The sequence below is a fragment of the Carassius carassius genome, chromosome 31 (genome assembly GCF_963082965.1).
Source record: "Carassius carassius chromosome 31, fCarCar2.1, whole genome shotgun sequence".
NCBI classification, from domain to species: domain Eukaryota; kingdom Metazoa; phylum Chordata; class Actinopteri; order Cypriniformes; family Cyprinidae; genus Carassius; species Carassius carassius.
Window position 1 is genome coordinate 6,568,181 of NC_081785.1, and position 13,212 is coordinate 6,581,392.

At 45.1% G+C, this 13,212-nt stretch overlaps 1 protein-coding gene and 1 long non-coding RNA gene across 18 annotated transcripts in view; one reads left to right on the forward strand and one right to left on the reverse strand.

Moving 5' to 3' along the window:
- nrxn3a (neurexin 3a) overlaps nt 1-13,212 on the reverse strand; it is a 300,820-nt gene that overhangs the window by 261,887 nt on the left and 25,721 nt on the right. The gene's annotated exons all lie outside the window — the stretch shown is intronic.
- Nucleotides 8,432-9,487, forward strand: LOC132111430 (uncharacterized). The gene is made up of 3 exons (XR_009424803.1): nt 8,432-8,490; nt 8,565-8,655; nt 9,115-9,487. It is a non-coding gene; the product is annotated as an uncharacterized LOC132111430 (long non-coding RNA).

The following is a 13,212-nucleotide window of genomic DNA, read 5'->3' on the forward strand; positions in this document are numbered from 1 at the left end:
ATATGTTTTCCTAAGATAGCTGAAATGCATGTTTTGATGAAGGTTTTTTTTCCTCCACAAAACTGCACAAAGAGGAGCTAGTCTCTTCCTTAAAAAGGGGCGGGGGGGGGGGGGGGGGTCAAATAAATAAATAAATAGGAAATGTAAAAATAGGTTCAGCTGCAAGAGAGAGAGGGCACAGACGCTCATGGCCCAGGCACAAGAAAGATGAATGATGGGCCCTAAATGAAATGTCACTCCTAGTAATGGGAAAAGTCAAAGCCGGAAAGCAGGTCACTTAAATTGCAAAAGATACACTTAAGCGCTTCTGCCACAGGCGCAGTAGAGTTGACAAAATATTAGCTGGCTGCTAAAAATAAAAATGTGGAAGAATAGCCTAAACACTTTGGCATAGCTAACCAAGCCCTGAATCATCCAGTAGGACATCAGAGTTTGTGGAGCCAACAACAGTGCCTATGCAGATACACTATATAGTACTGTTATTCAATATTTATTTACATTAAGTCATTCTTCCAGCTGAAGTGTCCCACGAGCTTCAATCATTCTTTCATATTTCTCAACAGGCTTCTCAACACCCTTCTTCTTTATGCTAATGTCATTTGGGATACTTTTGGCCCAATGTATGTTTATTTAAGGTTATTAAACTGATGCTTCCTTTGCTGGGATTTCCACAGAACAATAATAGTAGAATTACGTATTGTCAGCTCCACTGCTATCATGCGTCATCATCACCATATAAATATACTGTATCTGACCAAATTTCAGCGCTTCTGCCCCTTCCTGTAAAATTTTCCTACATTTTCCTTTTAAATATAACCAAAATGTCTAGAAAAAAAAAAAATGACTGTAATACATGGGTGGGTTATTTGTCATGCCTCTGCCACTCTGTGCTTTCTGTCAGTGGCAGACATGAGGAATGACACGTTAAACTCACCAAATGCTGGATGAATGTGAAAATAACACCTCTGGAGTATTCATTATTTTAAGCTTCAAAATGTTCCACAAGCTCACATTATTCATTGACACTAGTGTGTAACAAACTGCTTTAAGTGCAACATCAGAATGTCAGCTATCGCTAAAGTGCCAGAAATCTAAATGAAAAAGAGGAGAATTAAATGCAACATAGGCTGTATGCACTATACCAGAAAAACTAACTATAATAAACCCATTCCCAGGAAGATTTTGTACTTTTGCCAAATTTGAAAAAGGGGATTTTAGCTTGTCAGCTGAATCAGCATATCAGGAAATGACGCAGGACAACTTAGTTCACAACTCAACCAATTAAATCCAAGTTTAGAATTGAATATTTAATTAAATTAGGTTGTGCGATATCACAATTTCTGACAATGGATGATTAAAATGTCTCCACAATCTGCTTTTGAAGAAATATTTTAGTATTGCGCGCCACAGCATACAGTATGTTGTATCAGTTGTAATTTTGGCAGGTCTTATGCATGCAGTGACAGCCGACTAATAGTACTAAACATGCTGCCACTTGTCATTAAAGAGTTAGTTCACCCCCAAATTAAAATTCTGTCATTATTTACTCACTCTCATGTTGTCCCAAACCTGTATTAATTTCTTTCTTGTGCTGAACACTAAAGAAGATATTTTGAAGAATGTGGGTAACCAAACAGTTGCTGGTCCCCATTGACTTTGATAAGGGAAATAAAAGTACTATGGAAGTCACTGGTTTGATTTGAGATACAAGTGTTCATTGAATCGATTGTAAAATCGAATTTGCATGTCTAAATACGTTTTATATGGCAAATAACACCAAATATAGGTAAATCCACGGACAACAGGCAGGACGAATGTAAAGATTCAATATATTGGTAAAGACCAATATTTCTGATGATTTATTGGCGTGAAGTTTCGTGCACAATGACAAACAGGAGTGCAACATTCTCGAAAAACAATAAGCAGAGTGGACTGCCATAACAATGCAAAATATTTACTGCTGGCTTCAACATGGCTGTGTTTACAATTAGAAATGTCAACAACAACAACAAAATAAAACCGCATACATAGGCGATTCTAGCCCGAATCTGTATCTGTATGCATGAGACTGTCTGAATACCGGCAGAATTCACATTTCTGTTTTAAAAAGAGAAACATTGTGTGTCCGAAGCTGCAGTTGCTGTGTGACACGTGTTCAAAAAAAAAAAAAAACCTGGACGCTCTCCGAGAGAAGGTTGTTAAAAACAATTTCCTATTTTTGTTTTCGCAACTTGTGTTAGTTAGTCCAATCAATTCGTGCAATAGATTTTCGAACATAAAGAGACAGCCGACACGGTCACGGTTTTAGACTAGATGGGAGAAGGGATTGGAAAAGATCTGGGTACAGTTTTTCCAGAACTTCGTGCCAAGTTAAAGCAGTGTCGAGCTGTTTTTAATGAATGTTTAAGATGTATTATGGTGCCCGAACCCATATGACTTTGAACAGTGACCGCGAACATTTTGTTTACTGCAGCCGCAGCCATCATTACCAAGCGTGAACCGTTGACTCTGACAGTGAATGAGAGTATGAGACGAAATGAACGCACAGGCCATAATGTGACATCCGTTAACCAATAGTGTAAACATAGATGATGCCACGGGTTTTTATTTAAAAGAAAGAACGTAGCCTTCGTTTTTTATGTAGGCCTAGGCAATTTATATATTTACAATACTTACTAAAATATAACAAATATTATTTTATTGCTTTTGTATTGGTCGGTCATAACGCAAATTTACAACCGGCAAGTCGGTCGGACTAAAAGCAAAAAAAATATATATATTTGAGCCTAAATTGACAGGGTCGGTCGGGTTACGGCAAACAATAATATTATTAAGGATGGCCTAAACCACACAGTTCTTTATTTCTCAGGTACAGTTGGTGTTTTTATCAGTATCATTCAAGAAATTGAATGAACAAATTCATAGTGTAGCTAAAGCCACAAGTCTACCAAAGCTTCAATTGAAATTTCATAATCTAATCTGTAAAACTGTGAATTAGAAAATATTTTATAAAATTCACAGTTTTACTGTCACACACCTGGACTCATTTTGTGTGTTTTTGCCCCTGTGACCCAGTTTCTGTCTTCCGTGTCTGGTTTGATTAGTTTCCAGGTGTGTCTCTTCATTTCCCCATGTGTTCCATGTCCCTGTTAATTTAGTCATGCCATCCACCTGTGTTTCCCCAATTATCCCTACTACTTAAGCCTTGTCCTTTCAGTTCTGTTTGGTCGGGTCTACTCGTCTACCTGTCTACTTGTCAACTTGTCTTCTTGTTACCTGTTACTTGCCACTTGCCACCTGTTATTTGCCACTTACCTTGCCTATGTTTGCTTTAATAAATCCTTGTTTCGTTTATCCCTCGGCTCCGTGTTCCTTCCAGCAGCGTAAGCCGTGACAGAAGACCCGACCTAAAAAGTTATAAACTGCGTGTTTTCCCTCCGTTTTGTTTTCCGTTTTTTCACTGTCTTTTTCTTTCCGTAGTGTGTCATGGATCCCCTCTATCGCCCCGAATACCTCCTCCTCCTGCTGGAGCAGGAGGGACTGTCTCTCGAGGACCATACCAGACGGTTTCTCTGGATAGCTAATGCCACCAGCTACCCGGACCACGCACTCTGCACCTTTTATCACGCCAGCCTGAACTCCAGGTGCAGAGCGTTGTCGCCCGAAGATGGTCCTCGGGAGGATTTTGCCGCCTTTATAGAGTGGAATCTGGTGAGAAATGGGTCACCTCTCACGGTCGGCCCAATGGAGGATCTCGCCAGGTCCACTCTGGACCCAGAGCCCAGCCTACAATCTCCCCACGGTACGAGGCATAAGCCCGAGCCCACCGATGACGGAGAGCCAGAGAGCAACCCGTCAGACCAGGTGCGAGAGCCGGCGACACTGCCCACCACGAGGGAGCAAAATGTGGAGCGCCAATTGGGTCAAAATGAGGGGGTTTCCAATTCACCTATGCCAGATCCTCTGTTAAGCCCAGGAAGGGCTCCTGCTCCTCCGTTAAGCCCAGGACGGGCTCCTGATCCTCCTGTAAGCCCAGGACGGGCTCCTGATCCTCTGTTAAGCCCAGGAAGGGCTCCTGATTCCCCGTTAAGCCCAGGACGGGCTCCTGTTCCCCCGTTAAGCCCAGGACGGGCTCCTGTTCCCCCGTTAAGCCCAGGACGGGCTCCTGATCCTCCTTTAAGCCCAGGACGGGCTCCTGATCCTCCTTTAAACCCAGGACGGGCTCCTGATCCTCCGTTAAGCCCAGGACGGGCTCCTGATCCTCCGTTAAGCCCAGGACGGGCTCCTGATCCTCCGTTAAGCCCAGGACGGGCTCCTGATCTTCCGTTAAGCCCAGGACGGGCTCCTGATCTTCCGTTAAGCCCAGGACGGGCTCCTGATCCTCCTTTAAGCCCAGGACGGGCTCCTGATCCCCCGTTAAGCCGAGGACGGGCTCCTGATCCTCCTTTAAGCCCAGGACGGGCTCCTGATCCCCCGTTAAGCCGAGGACGGGCTCCTGAACCCTCGTTAAGCCCAGGACGGGCTCCTGAACCCCCGTTAAGCCCAGGACGGGCTCCTGATCCTCCGTTAAGCCCAGGACGGGCTCCTGATCCTCCGTTAAGCCCAGGACGGGCTCCTGATCCTCCGTTAAGCCCAGGAAGGGCTCCAGCCCCAGAGCTTACTCCAATGCCTGCTCCTCCAAAATTCCCACCCTCCCACCCACTCCTGCCTCCTCCTCCGCTGTCGTCTGGCTGCCCCTCTGCTCGCCCTCAGCCTACCATCATTGTGGTGCGAGCTCAGCGGGACCGCCATCCTCCAGCGACGCCTTGGTCGGCGTCTCCCTCACCTCCGCCTCCAGCCTCTGAGGCCTGGACTCCGCCTCGGCCCGTTGACCCGTCGGCTCCACCATGGCTCCTAGCTCCTTCCTCTCCGCCGTGGCCCGGCAGTCCGCAGGCTCTGCCTGGCTCCCTCGTCCCTCCGGCTCCGCCTTGGTCTGGCGTCGTCCATCCTATGTCTCGGGACTCCACTCCTCCGGCTTCGCCTCATCCCTCCGTCCCTCCGGCTCCGTCAGGCTCCTTCATCCCCTTGGCTACACCTCAGTCCTCGGTCACTCTGGCCTCACCGCGGCCTTCCGGATCCACATCGCCGCGTCAGTCACCAGAGCCATCAGTTCCGCCTAGGACCTCCGGCTCCTCCCCGTCACCCTGGCTCTTCGGCTCTCCGTCTCCGCCTCGGGCTCCTCCTCCACTTGCTCCGTTGCCGTGGGTCGAGTCCCTGGAGTCGGTGACCATTCCTCCTCCATGGCTCCTTCCTCCGTCGGCCCCATCTTGGGCCGTTATGGCTGTGGCCTGGGTCCTGCTGGGTACCTCCTGCTTCAGATCCTTCCTGTCTCCTCCCTGGCTCCTCCCTCCGTCATCTCCTCCCTGGCTCCTCCCTCCGTCATCTCCTCCCTGGCTCCTTCCTCTGTGGTCCCTGTCTGCTGGCCTCCCTTTGTTGTTTCTACGGTGCGAGGACGCACCTACCGGGAGGGGGGAGTACTGTCACACACCTGGACTCATTTTGTGTGTTTTTGCCCCTGTGACCCAGTTTCTGTCTTCCGTGTCTGGTTTGATTAGTTTCCAGGTGTGTCTCTTCATTTCCCCATGTGTTCCATGTCCCTGTTAATTTAGTCATGCCATCCACCTGTGTTTCCCCAATTATCCCTTCTACTTAAGCCTTGTCCTTTCAGTTCTGTTTGGTCGGGTCTACTCGTCTACCTGTCTACTTGTCAACTTGTCTACTTGTTACCTGTTACTTGCCACTTGCCACTTGCCACCTGTTATTTGCCACTTACCTTGCCTATGTTTGCTTTAATAAATCCTTGTTTCGTTTATCCCTCGGCTCCGTGTTCCTTCCAGCAGCGTAAGCCGTGACATTTACAGATTACATTATGAAATTTCAATTGAGGCTTTGGTAGATTTGTGGCTTTAGCTACACTATGTTTTTAAAATCATATCCTACACGAATGTTTTTTAATACATTTAAAAATGTTTTTAATGTTTATTTTTGTTTTTATGTTTGAGCTTATATATCTCTATTATCATAACAGTCTGGGTAATTCTGATTGTTGAACAGTAAACTTTGAAGTGTCAGCTTTGTGAACATATGTTGATTATGTATCTACTCAGAAAGAATCATAAGCAGAAACGTTTTTATTTTGGGTATTTCATTTCTGTTTCCATGCTGAGAAAAATGTGGGGTGACTAATAAGGGGTTAATAACAAATATAAAATAATGACAGAAGATTTTAATCTTCGCCCACTTTGACTTAAAGATCTGCCATTCTTTTTTTATTTTATATTTTGTTAAAATAGGGAAATTAGGCTGTACTGCTCAGATAACTTGCAAAAGTGTAAAACTAACATGACAAAAAATGGTGATTGTCCTGAAAAAATTGTGGTGTGATATTTTTGACATATCGTCCACACCTAAATTAAACTGAATATTTTCCTGTTAAAAGTGATTATTTTTCAGCTCTGTTTGATAAGTCAACATAAAATCAAAATGGACCCCCATTACGTTCTCAGTACACATTCCTGGTTTTACTATAATGGATACATAAGTGTGCATTACAACAACAACAAAAAATTCCTTTCATCCAAATGCAACAACTTCCATCACTACAAAGAGGAGAAAACAGCCTACTGTAGCAGGCAGCGCAAGATCTGTTCATGATATGCAAAATACAGGAAGAAAATCCAATATATTAAATTTTATATGGATGTTTCTGAGGAGAACCGACTGTTTTCAGAAAAGTTTACATGTTTTCTTTTCATTTAGTCAAAATCCAAAAGACTAATTTACCATGGGTTTGCTCAAGGTGTCTAAAATGTTTTTTTTTATTATTATTATTTATATTATAGTCAAATAAGTTCTGTGGTTAAAATAACTTGGTGCTACTTGGACGTTTTGCTCTAGAAATACACTTAGTGAACAAAATATGGCTGAATAGATCAGTTTGTTCCTTAAATTGAGGCAGTAAACCAATAAAACTATTCTGCCATCAGAAGAAATTTCAGGTAAACAGCTGCTCTTGCAGTAGAGCTGAACTAAAATCACTAAATATTTTATTCAATACAGTCAACTTACCCAAAATAGCAAACACTCTCATACCAAAGGTCGGTTATGTTAAATTCATAAGCCATGTCGGATGCCAGGGGGTGTAAACAGAGGAAGACCTCTGCTAGCGTAATGCTCCTGGCACATACGAGCAATACTTGCAAAACCCTGGCAGCAATCTTGACACATGAGCACATGATGACATCCAAACAACAGCTTGTGATTAGCCCAGAAGCATGAATGTCTGGTGGTCTCGCTCTCAGTTATGTTACCCATCACTCCCACCGTGCTTAAATGTGAGGAAAGTGACAGGGCAAATGGTAATCAAAGCAGTGACCTCTTGACAGGAAGTCTACACCTTTAGCATGAATCTGCCAGCTCTTCCCGACACTATTCCCAGACCAAAGATGTGTTCATGTAAATACGAGTTTGGGTATCTAGTACCCTATGTTAACATTATTTCTGACACAAAAAAAAATAAATCCACACAGAAGCCATTTTACTATAAGAAAGGAATATTAATACAGAAGAGAGGATGTCATAATCTGATGTGTAACCTTCTCATTTCTATGCTCTATCATCTCGTGCGCGGATCTGCATATCGCATAAAACCGAGCCATCATGCGGAGGAACACCTATAAATGTATACGTACGTAACATATCAGCGCAGATTTCCCCGTGTGTAGAGCGAACCCACTCGTGCAGACTAAGCGTACCGTTTAATCTGGGACATGAAAGGGTACAACACAGCCTTTGAAGTCTTTCAATTCCTAAATAGAGCTTTCTGAGAGACAAAGACCCACAGTGTTTATAAAAAAATTTAAAAAATTAAAACAAAAATGCTTTTTTTGATGGTGTGGGGCCAGATGGTGGATCTAAAGACCTTAAAACATTAACCGCCTCCTAAAAGGAAGGTGCTTGTGTCATTTTGATTTGGAACACCGGAAACAGTGGCTTAAGTTGTGGCTAAAAAGAAATGCTTGCGCTAACACTAATGCTTGCTTTTTAATATCTGAAAGTGTTTGTCAACTAGCAAATTACATTTAATTAAAGTCACCATGAAATCAAATATCTGTATATATATATATATATATATAGATAAAATACTGTATAATTTTCATAGTCATGAAAATAAAGAAAACTCTTTGAATGAGAAGGTGTTTCCAAACTTTTGGTCTGTACTATATATATATATATATATGTGGCAAGGGGGGTGACGTAGTTTAGTTTCATTGGCTCATTGGTGCATGATTGTCACCTACCATAGCCTATTGGAGGTGGCGCTGATGGTATTTTAAGGCTGGAGTTAGATCGCCTGGGGTGCGTCACGACTGGTACCGCCCATACTGAGTGTGCCGGTGCAGACGTGCATTTTATGCCCGGTTGGGTCACAGGTTGTCCACTGCATGTCAGGTATGTGCGTGATTTTCTTTTTTTACCTGCTGTTATTTTGGCGTCGGATGATTACTTATCTGTTTAACTCTTAGCCATGAAATCAGTGAAAAGTCTTCCTGCATGTTAATTCATTATGAGCTGTGAGCGACTATACACTTCGTGTGGCACGAGGAATTGCTTTGGGTAAGCGTGATCAATCTGCTTTTTCACAAGACAAGTAATTAATTAAGAATTCTTCTTTCTTAGTGTGCTGAGCTGTCTCTCCCGTCACGTTTCTTGAAGGCGGAAGTTTATACTGTCGTTAAAGGAGGATGCGCTGCTGTTTTTCTTTCCCTGCTTTTTGGGTTGGTTTACATCTAGGGCATTATTAGTGTCATCGCTCGTGCCCTGATAAGTGTTTCCACGCTAGTGTTGGGGAACGATGATTCTGGGACCTGCTCGATTTGGACTGTTGCATTCATTTCATTTTTGTGGGGTGTTGTTTATATCGTTGTTTATTAGTATTTTGTTTTGTATACTTTCAATATTTTAAGTTTGATATTGTAATAGTGTTTCTTGATAAATGTTTTTGTTTACTTTGATGGAAATATTTCCACTGTATTACTGAATTTAATTTGTTTTCTTTGTTTTGGTTTATTCTAGGCACTGCTGGCCCGGGGCTGGGAGGCTAGCTAGCTAGTTTGGAGTATTACAGGTGGTGGTGCAGTTGTGTGGAGTGCAGTGCTGCTTGGATTCACCTCTCACTGTGTGTGTGTGCGTGTGTGTGTTACACGAATCCACAGATAGGGTCTTCACTCCATCTAGCCTGCCCCCTGCCAATGGAAAGCCTGTGTCTTTTATTATTATTATTTTTGTTTGTTCTTTTGTTGTATTTTCAAATTGATATTTTTATTTTGTCCAGTACACAGAGTTTCTGATTGTGACAGTGTTTGATGGTGACCTGACAATTGACATTGATTATCATTGACGTTTCAACTAATTATGGTGATTTGAATAAAGTCTTTTGTACATTGTTCACACGCCTCTCTCAGATTACTTCAGCCTACGAACCTGTGTCCCCTATTTTTGGTTATTTCCCCGTTTCCTTACGGGGTGGCGTGGTCGGATTGTATTTGGGTGTGTTCAAACTTACTTCCAACCCCACCCCCCTCCACTTTTTCAGCACTGCCACATTTGTGGCGTAGTCGGCAGGATTGGCTTTCTTTTTTCGGGAGAGACGTGTACCTGAATATGGTTTGCTCTGTGTACTGTCTGTTTTTTTTTTGTTTTTTTGTTTTTCCCTAGGACTGAGTTTGTGGTGAAAACATTAAGACGAAGGAAAAACAGCAGCCTATGTCCAGTGAGCACTTTTCTGTTGTGGTAAGTGAGATTTGTAGTTAAATATGGAGGAAGAGTTGCGAGAATTAAGAGAAACAGTAACTCAGTTGAGAGCAGACAATGACAGATTGCGGCAGGAGCAACCATCAGCTAATCCGGGTCCTAGTGGGCCGCAGGCTATGGCTTCTGGCCCCCCTCTTTCCACTCCACAGTCAAGTAATGAGGGCGTTGCCCCACCAGAGAGGTACGTTTTTGGACCACGAGATCGAAGGTGCCCAAAATTTAGTGGCAGGTCTAGTCTTAATATTGAGGAGTGGATTGAGGAGGCCCAGGCTTGTATGCAGGCCCGTTATATGTCTGCATCTGATAAAGCATTCTTCCTCTTTGACCATTTGGAGGGAGAAGCAAGGGAGGAGATTCGCTACCGCTCCGATGATGAACGTAATGATCCAGTAAAAATTATTTCGGTGCTTAGGGAGTTGTATGGTTGCTTGCGGTCATATGTTTCTTTGCAGGAGGCTTTCTTCTCTAGGAGGCAGCAGGAGGGGGAGTTTTTGTTGGAGTTTTCCCTCGCTCTGATCGGCCTCCTGGAGCGGGTGAAGCAAAAGTCGCCTTATGCCATGCCAAATTTTCAAGTTTTGTTGCGTGATCAGTTTATTGAGCACGTGAATGATAATTCTCTTCGGCGAGAGCTTAAACAGTTGGTACGAAGTCAACCTACTCTGACTCTTTTAGACGTACGTTGTGAGGCACTTCGGTGGGAACGGGAGGGCATGCTAGGGGTTTCAAGGGGTCGTAGTCATTCGCTCCCTTCTGCATATGGTATCCAGTATGGGGTGCGGGGTGAGCCTCGTGAGAACACCGTGAGGTCTTCTCAGGAGTCCGAATTGGGGGAAGTTAAAGAAATGTTGCGGTTGCAGCAAGAACAAATTAGTAAACTGACTCAAAGTATCGCCCGGTTACAGGCCCCCCAATCCAGTACTATTTTATCCCATTTGATGTCGTCATGCCCACACCTGCTTGTTCATATGGGTAGTGTTCCAGTGCCCTGCTTAGTGGACACAGGATCAATGGTATCTACCATTACCGAAAGCTGTTTCCAAAGTCATTTCCAATCATGGGGTGTAGACCGTTTAAAGTCGTGCCATTGGCTCCAACTTCGTGCAGCCAATGGCTTGTCAATTCCCTATATTGGCTACATGGAATTGGACATTGAGATGTGTAACCGGTTGATTTCTAAGTGCGGGGTCTTGGTCAGGGATCCTCCTGGGGGCATCTGTACTCAAGTTCCTGGAGTACTGGGAATGAATGTTCTTAGTCGATGCTACCGTGAGCTGATACCACTGTTGGATACTGTGCCCGTTCGTCAGAGGTATAGGCGGATTCCGCCATCAGAATATGAGGTCGTGAAATCTCATATTAACCAGCTATTAGAAACCAACGTGATCCGAGAAAGCTGTAGCCCGTATGCGTCACCCATTGTGCTGGTTAGGAAAAAGGACGGTAGTCTACGCATGTGCGTTGACTACCGTCAGCTAAATGCGAAAACAAGAAAGGATGCTTTTCCCCTCCCGCGCATTGAGGAGTCGCTAGATTTCTTGACGGGGGCTGGATGGTTTTCCACCATGGATTTGGCTAGTGGTTATAACCAGGTCCCCGGCAATGAAAAAGACAGATCGAAGACCGCATTTTGTACACCATTTGGCCTATTTGAATTTAACCATATGCCCTTTGGGCTCTGTAATGCTCCAAGCACCTTCCAGCGTCTGATGGAACGGATGTTTGGAGACCAACAGGGTAGCTCGTTACTGCTGTACCTAGATGATATTGTAGTATTCTCCTCTTCTGTTTCGCATCTGGAGCATCTGGAGCGTTTGGAGGTTGTGCTGGGTCGCTTGGAGCGTGAGGGTTTAAAGGCCAAATTGGCAAAATGCGCGTTCTTCCAGAAAGAGGTCAAGTATCTTGGTCACGTGATTTCGGCTCAGGGCGTATCCACAGATTCCAGCAAGATAGAGGCGGTGTCACAGTGGCGGTGTCCTACCGGGGCATCAGAACTGCGCTCATTCTTGGGGTTTGCCAGTTATTACCGCCGTTTCGTCCAGGGATTCGCGAAACTGGCAGCCCCCCTGCATCGTGTGGTGGCTGAGTGTACTACTGGTAGGCCCCGGGAACGGGCTGGTAAGAGCTTTGCTGATGCCTGGTCGGAACAGTGCCAACAGAGCTTCGACGAATTAAAGGTGAGGCTTACAACAGCACCGGTGTTGGCATACGCAGATTTCTCCCTACCTTTTATCCTGGAGGTGGACGCTAGTTATGGTGGTTTGGGAGCAGTCCTCTCTCAGGAGCAGAATGAGAGAGTAAGACCTATTGCGCAGTCTTAGGCCCACTGAGCGCAACATGGTTAACTATAGCTCCATGAAATTGGAGTTTTTGGCGCTCAAGTGGGCCATGACTGAAAAATTTCGCGAATATCTGTTAGGGCACAAGTGTATCGTTTACACTGACAATAATCCTCTTAGCCATCTGTCGACCGCTAAGCTTGCTACTACTGAGCAACGCTGGGCTGCCCAGCTGGCAGCGTTTGATTTTACCATCAGGTATCGCTCGGGTAGGAGCAATAGAAATGCGGATGCCCTCTCCAGACAGGACCCCTCTGGGCAGTGTGAGATGAATGCACTCTTGTTGGGAACTGAAGTGCCACCCACTGTTAAGCAAGTGTTTGTGGCAGAATCGCGTCCACAAGCAACTCAAGCTGTTGTCTCCGTGTTGCCTGGTTTTGAGGGCGACATGGGCGCTTGTCAGCAAGCCGACCCCGTAATTGGTCAGATTCTAAAGTTTTGGAGACAAGTTGTTCCCCCTTCCCCAGCAGAGCGGAGACAGCTGCCTAAAGCTGCCCTCGTGTTACTCCGCCAATGGGATCGGCTGGTGGATAGAACGGGTGTATTGCATCGCCGCGTCTTTCGCCCAGATGGAGGTGAGGAGGGTTTTCAGTTGGTTCTCCCAATTACTTTGCGACGTGAGGTCTTGGCCCAGGTTCATCAAGGGCATGGCACCAGGGCATTGACCGCACCACTGAGCTGGTTCGACAGCGCTGTTATTGGCCAGGCCTTACAGCTGATGTAGCTCAGTGGTGCCGTGAATGTGAGAGATGCCAGGCTGCGAAGGACACCCAGCCTGTAGTTCAGAGTTTTATGGGTCACCTTTTGGCAGAAAGGCCAAATCAGATCTTGGCCATCGATTTCACCTTGCTTGAGCCCTCACGTTCGGGAATTGAGAACGTATTGGTAATGACTGATGTCTTTACTAAATTTACGCAGGCAGTCCCTACCCGGAACCAGCGAGCTGAAACCGTAGCCCAGGTACTTGTGTCTGAGTGGTTTTGTAAGTTTGGCGTTCCTGCCCGCATCCACTCAGACCAAGGCC